We start from the raw sequence: 7,155 nt of genomic DNA, 5'->3' as shown, positions 1-7,155 counted from the left end.
AACACTGTCATGCAGGAGTATCTTGGCATTTAAAACAGAAGTATGACATATGCCCTAGTCTCTGGGTGTCAAACGGTATCATGGAGGCTAGCTGGGTTATTTAGAAATGCTGATTGGCATTATTACCCTTTAAAAAAATTTTGGTTTCTCTTTAATTTTGTACGTGTGGGAGCATCATATACCTCTGCCTCCCTTGAAATTAGGTGTGGCCAAGTGAGGAGTTCGGGCCAGTGAAATGTGAGGATAGTCATTCATGAGTGTCACTTCTGGGCAGAAACACTTGATTTCTGGAGCTCAGTTCTTCATTCTCTCCACTTCTGCTGGGTGACAGTGAAAGCATGCACTGTATGGGTGCTGTCTGATGGAAGCAGGCTGGAATTCTGACTGAGCACACAGAGGATGGCTGCCCTGGGGACTGGCCCAGACCTGCAGAGGACTTTGAACTTTGTTAAGCTACTGTGATTTTTCAGTATTTACTGCGGCATAGCCTATAATCTGCCTGGTGGTGACATGGAAACAGGCATAGAGAATATTCAGTTAACTAGCTCTAAAACTTACCAAGAAGTTAGAACTCTCTCTCTCTCTCCCGCTCTCTCTCTCTCTCTCGTCACGCATATGCTGTTTTGATATTTTTATTTTTGCACTGGGTGTGCTATAAAAACAACTGGGGTGGGCAAGGACGGGAGCATAATGCAGTCATTTTTCAAATGAAGAAACTGATTTCTATAAGCACCAGAATCAGAAGGTGTCAACTTTCGATAACTTACAAAGGGCATGCTATTCTTTTTATCTTCCATATCATTTAATGAGAGGTCTTTAGTTTGTAAGGAACAGAACTCTAATGAGCTCTAGAAAACAAGGTTTATTGTAAGGATATTGAATGGTCTCAGAAATCCAGAAAAAAAATTAAATAATCAGGGCTTAAGAAGGACAAAAAGGAAAGCAGATTTAGGAATCCCTCTGTCTCTCTCTCCTTCTTTACCTCTGCTGAATCTGACCTATGGTCCCTCTGGCATTAATGGCTTCATTTGTTTACTCATCCTACACATGAATCATTTGTTAGTGACCATCTTAGTCTGAGCCTGCAAGATCCTTCATTCAAACAACCACCACAACTTTCCTCTGGAATTTTAAGTCATGCTCTTCCCAGAGGGTATCTGATTAGCCTAGCTTACTTCTGCAAATTAGTTCAGGAAAGTTAAAGGCCACTGGCCCTTAGGTATTCTGTAGTTAGATGTTCACAGACTCTGGCCCAATCCCCTGTAATGGCAGCAGTTGAATCTGTGACCTGATGCTCACTCAAAAGATAAAATGACTGGATATTTTATTTTAAAGAGGAGCATGATGGGGGTAAAAAGGGTCAAATATGTGGTGACAGGGTGGTGAACACACATTGCCATATATATATGCGCCTTACTGTTGAATCGTACACTTGAAACACTGGATTTCGTTAACCAATGCCACCATAATGAAAAAATACAAAAATTAAAAATAAATAAATAAATAATAAAAGAAAAGAAAACTAGCTGTAATCTAAAAAAAAAAAAAATGAAACAAATAAAAAATAAACAAAATAGGAGCATGAGCAGGACAGGCACCCACCCTAAAGTTTATGCAGCTCAGTTTCCCCTTCCATCTGGATTTCTTTGGGCTGTGCATCAGGGCCACCTTGAAAGAGAGAAAGAAACTCTTTTAAGGGGCTGCTCCTAAATAACCAAATCTAAACCTTGCCTATTTCCTCTTGAAAATTGCTAATGTCTGGCCTAACTTATCACCAGGGAATAACTTAGTTGTTGTAAACAATAGAACCCTTTGTGTATTTGGAGAGAGGAGTTATGAGTAATACTGTGCCCTCCCCTGGATTTACACATAATTATTCTTAGAGTGGGGATATATGAAAGGCATGCCTCATGCTAAGACTCAGCTCCTGAGTCTCCATTCCACTTCTCATCCTGAAGGCTTGAGTCAACACTTTTACTCTATGAAAGTTAATTTTATAACTTAAAAAAAACTAAACATGAATTTTAATTTTTTCCTACAAATGCTTTGAATGCTCATTCCTCCCCCCCACACCAGTTTTATTGATATAATTGACATATAACATTGTATAAGTTTAAGGTGTAAAAGATGATTTGATATATGCATAAATTGCAAAATGATACCACAATAAGATTAGTTAACCATTAGTTAATCATTTTTTTCTCGTGATTAGAAATTTTAAGATTTATTTTCTTAGTAACTTTCAAATAATACAAACAGTATAGTTAATTATAGTCACCATGCTATATATGACATCCCCAGAGCTTATTTATCCTGCAACTGGAAGTTTGTACCTTTTGGTCACCTTCACCTAATCACTGCCCTACAAAATGCTTATTTCAACTATTGAGAAAATCAGAAAAAGTAACCTGGGCTAGCACTGTAAGTGAATATTTATTCTTTCAACAAGCATTTTATTAAGGTCCTAGTATGTGCTAGAGATTCAAACAAATCCTGCTTTCAAGGGTCACATCATCTAGCTGCAGGAAGAGAAAAAAACATATCATACACAGAGCACATGCACACATATAATGTCAAGTAGTTACAAACATGAAAAAGGAGCTAAATCAGTATAAAGATGCAGAGAGGTGCCATTTTCTGTAGGTGTAAAGACTGCTTTGTTAAGATCACCAGTGATCTTCTCTTTGGTCAATATTCAATTCTCGGTTGTCATTTTACTCAATGCATTAGCATTGATGACATCACTCACTCCATTTGCTTGACCTCAAGACACCATCATTTCCTATCAGAAGCTGCTCTTTTCAATCAGCTTTGCTGGTCCCTCCTCTTCTCCTTAACCTCTAACTGAAATAAAGTACTACCAAGATGCCACGACTTCCAATTTTATGTATCATCAGCTTGCTCTCTTCTCTCAAGTCCAGACTCATATAATCCACCTACCTACATGTCATCTCTACTTCAATGTATAAGATATATCTCAAAGTTAACATATCCAAAACTAGTTTTAGATCTTCTACAAAATATGCTCTCCATTTCCAATGTTCTCTTTCTCAGTAAATGGTAACTCCCACCTTCCATTTGCTCACACCCCAAACCTTGGAGTTCTTGATTTCTTTTTTATTTTCCTGCATCACTTATCCAATCCATCAGCAAATCTGTTAGCTTTACTTTTAGAATATGTTTGGAATCAGATACTTCTCACTTCCTTTCAAACTCTAGAGTTCAAACCACATTATTTCGAGCCTGGATTATGACAATAGTCTCTTAAGCGGTCTTCCTATTACTACCCCTGCTCCTTTCCCACCACTACATCCATAGTCAGTTCTTACAAAAGAGTGACCATTTTCTTTAAACTTGAATCATAATGTATCACTTTTCAAATAAAATACTTCTCATTTCACCAGAATAAAATTCAGAATCTATTCTTTGGTCTACGAAGCCCTATATGATCGAACCTTACATTATCTCCTGGACCTCATCTTGTACCACTTTCTCCAGCTCACTGTTCTCCAGCTACACTGCCCTCTTTTGACAGTGTTTAAAACTCTTAGTTCAAGGCCTTTGCACATGCTGTTCTGTTAACCTAGAACACTCTTCTTAGCTGCATAGAAATCTCTCTCACTTTGTTTGACTCTGTTCAAACATCACCTTCTCAGAGAGGTCTTCTCTATACAATCCGTCTACAATAGCAAATAGCATCCCTTTGCCCATCACTTATTCCAGTGCCCTTACCACTGTGCATTATTTTTATGCTTACCGCTTAGTCCATCTGACATATTAGATGTGTGTTTATGTGTGTGTGTGTAATTGCTTTTAGTTGTTCTTTTTTATCATCTGTCTTTCTTCACTACAATGTAAGGTATATGAGGAGAACAACTGGTTTTTTAGTTATATTCTCTGTGCCTGATACATGTTCAATTGAATATATGCTTTCCAATAACCATCAATACTAGCAAAATAAAGCTTCACTAATTTGAACTAAATGGAAAGAAGGCTGATCTGAGTTCAAGACTCTTTTCTAATAATAGAATATTTACTTGCAAATCATGACTTTTTCAATCAATAATGGGCAAAAGTTATTTCTGATAGTTAATTTTCTGCTTTCATGAGTGAAACTCATTCTAATTATTACATTGATTTTGTATATGCAAATGGGCTTTTAAAGAGCTTGACAAACTTGCTCCTAAATTGATTTATTAGGTCTCCTACAGTCGAGTAGTACGTTTAGTTTGATTACTAAACCTTCGCCGTTGAAGTTGTTCTCAAAGTACTTCAAAAGTAAACTTCAGCCTTTTCAGGTCAAATATTCTGAAATCCTGATCTTAGCGAAGCCAGAATATAAAAAGTTTTACAGCATAAATATCTCTTGGGTTTTCATTATAATAGCACATATATTGCTATTTTAAATGTAAACATTTATGACTTGGCACCATTAATCTAATCATAATTTTTAAATAAATAATAAAATTATAACTCAAATTACCTAGGAGAAAGGGTTAATATTTTTCTCCAATGCATGTATGTGTGTGTGTGTGTGTATACGTGTGTGTGTGTATACTGTAATGTATTTCTCTCTATATAAAATATATAGTAATATGCAGAAATATTGAAATATATTAGTAATATTGAAATATCTTTGAGAGCAGGGATTGTGGTACTTAGCCTAGTGCCTCACATATTAGATGCCAATACATTCATTTTTAAAATTCACTCAACAAAATTTGTCGTGTGCCCTACTCTGTGCCCAGAACTGGGATATGAGATAAAGATACAAATATAAATAAAAACGAATATAAGTAGATGTTTATTGAATCCAAATAAATGATGATCACTTGTAATCTTGCCAAATTTTATGTAAAACATATCCTCTCCATATTAAACTTAGCATACAATTTCATAAGTTTTAATTTGGTTCCTGATGGACGAAAAATAAATTTATTCCTGAATACATTTGGTATAACATATTTTTATGTTATTTGAGAAAAAACTTCTCTAAATGAGTAAACTGCTTTCTGAAAAAAAATTTTTCAAGAACAATCCAAAAGATAAACAAACAAACTCTTTTAGTTTAAAACTCAAATAATGGAATCCATGACTAGTACATTTTATAGAGCCTCTATAGTGAATCAGGTAGAACCTGACATGTTAGAAGTGAATGTCAGGGGAATGAACACTAAGATAATAAATCAAATATTCTCATACACAATCATGGCCCACCAGGACTGGCTGTCTAGTCTGTAGGTTCTTCAGTACTAAGCTCTACTAGCTCAGGTGAGAATAGGTCAGACATACTGTCTACCATCAACTACCCAGAACAAAGTCCAACCCTCAGAAGAGCTAAAACCAGGAGTTATTATTCAGCTCTTCATGTCAAAATGATATTAAAGTCATCCAAGAACAATAAGAAAGTCCAAAATTTCAAAAGCAGATTATTCTCAAAATAAGACATAAAGTACCTTTACTTCTTTTTTAAAAGAAGCCTCTAGATCTAGCAGAGCTCTTAATAGCAAACTAAAATTGTTCACTTACTATGATTTGCACCAATGGCGGTAAGCTGTGACTTGGAGTATTTGAATGCATAGATGATGCCAAATCTTTAATAATTTCTTTTTTCCTACACATATTTATCTTTATCATTAGTTTTGATGAAATCTAAATAGTAAAATCAGTCTGTATTCTTCAATAGTGAGAGGAAGTGATGCCTTACACCTAAATTTTTGCAAAGATAAAGTGTACAATTCTTGCATAAGACTTTGACATCCTTAAATAAAAGGACTAAATCTTTGAATTCTTTATTTTACACATATATGCACCAACTAGCACAGAACCTTGTACAGAATAGGTGCTCAAAACACAACTAGTAAATGAATAATTCATTTACAAAAAAGCAAAATTTGATATTCATGTATTGAAAGAAATAACATTTTTAGTCTGGTAGTTCTGTTACATAATAGATATACAATAATTCTTTCTGGATTTTACTTTTTGAACTAACATTTTGAACAACTTGTGTATTCATTTGATAATACTAGCTACTTTAACAAGCATATCCCCAAATTTCAATAGAGCAATACAATAAAAGTATTTCTTTTTCATGTAATGTAATGTGGATTTTCCTAGTAGGTGGGCTGTATTCCTCTATTATAGTAATTCAGGCACTTAGCTCTTTCCTTTTGGCATTATGCCTTTCCCTGGGCTCTAGAAATCTCTGTGTTCGGCTGAAGGATGGGAACCCACAGGCTGGAGAATGCATATCTGATGCTTAACTGCCTTAGCCTGAAAGTGATGAAACACTTCAGCCCATAGTCTATTGAGCAGAATAAGTCACATGAACCCACTTTAATACAAGCAGGTGCAGGCCAGGAAATGGAATCCGTACGCTGGCAGATGCTTCCCAGAGAGAAATATATCGCAGAAGGGGAAATACAATTTTTTAGTAGACAGCAAGTTGTATTTTTTCAAGATTTTTTTCTTTTTCTCTTCTTTTCTTTTTCTTTATAAGCAGAGGACATTGGGTAGGTCAGCATCCAGGAATTGCAGTAACTTCTTGAAAATTCCAAGTATAAGGTAATCTTATGCAAACATAATAAAATCAGTCTGCCTGGGCAGTATAACAAGATCAAAAAAATAGCAGTAGCAAGTAGTAGAATATCTAAAAAATATATCTGAATAAAAATGATGATTTGTCTATTTCAATAGGCAAGGTTTGAGGATATAAGTAGTCTATAGTTAACATGCTGCTATTTTTTCTTAGAGTAGGGTCCAATTTTGTTTAGGATGTGTCCATGTTGCAGTAGTATAGAACTTCACATGCACATCAAAAGTACCTGATGATATGTTGTAAAGTAATTATAATTCATAACTATTTTCCCATACATACCTCAGCTAGGAGGTGTCTTAGACTTATAGCGGACTAAAAGGTATGCCTCAAAGGTGTGCCTTCATTTCCTATCTGTATCATATGACTTTTCTAAGGTGCTGACATTTTAGGCCTTCTGATCTTGGTTCAAAGGTGTTTTTCCTAAACCTGCAAAATAAGCCCCCAAAAAACAGTGGGAACTGCATCTCTGTTTGCAACATGTGGGAGAGAATGTCATGGCTTTGGAAATGAGCATCCCTAGATATGGTTTCCAGGTCTTTCCTAAAGCAGGCCCT

The sequence above is a fragment of the Pteropus alecto genome, unplaced genomic scaffold (genome assembly GCF_000325575.1).
Source record: "Pteropus alecto unplaced genomic scaffold, ASM32557v1 scaffold5, whole genome shotgun sequence".
NCBI lineage: Eukaryota > Metazoa > Chordata > Mammalia > Chiroptera > Pteropodidae > Pteropus > Pteropus alecto.
Note: the sequence above shows the minus strand (reverse complement) of the source record.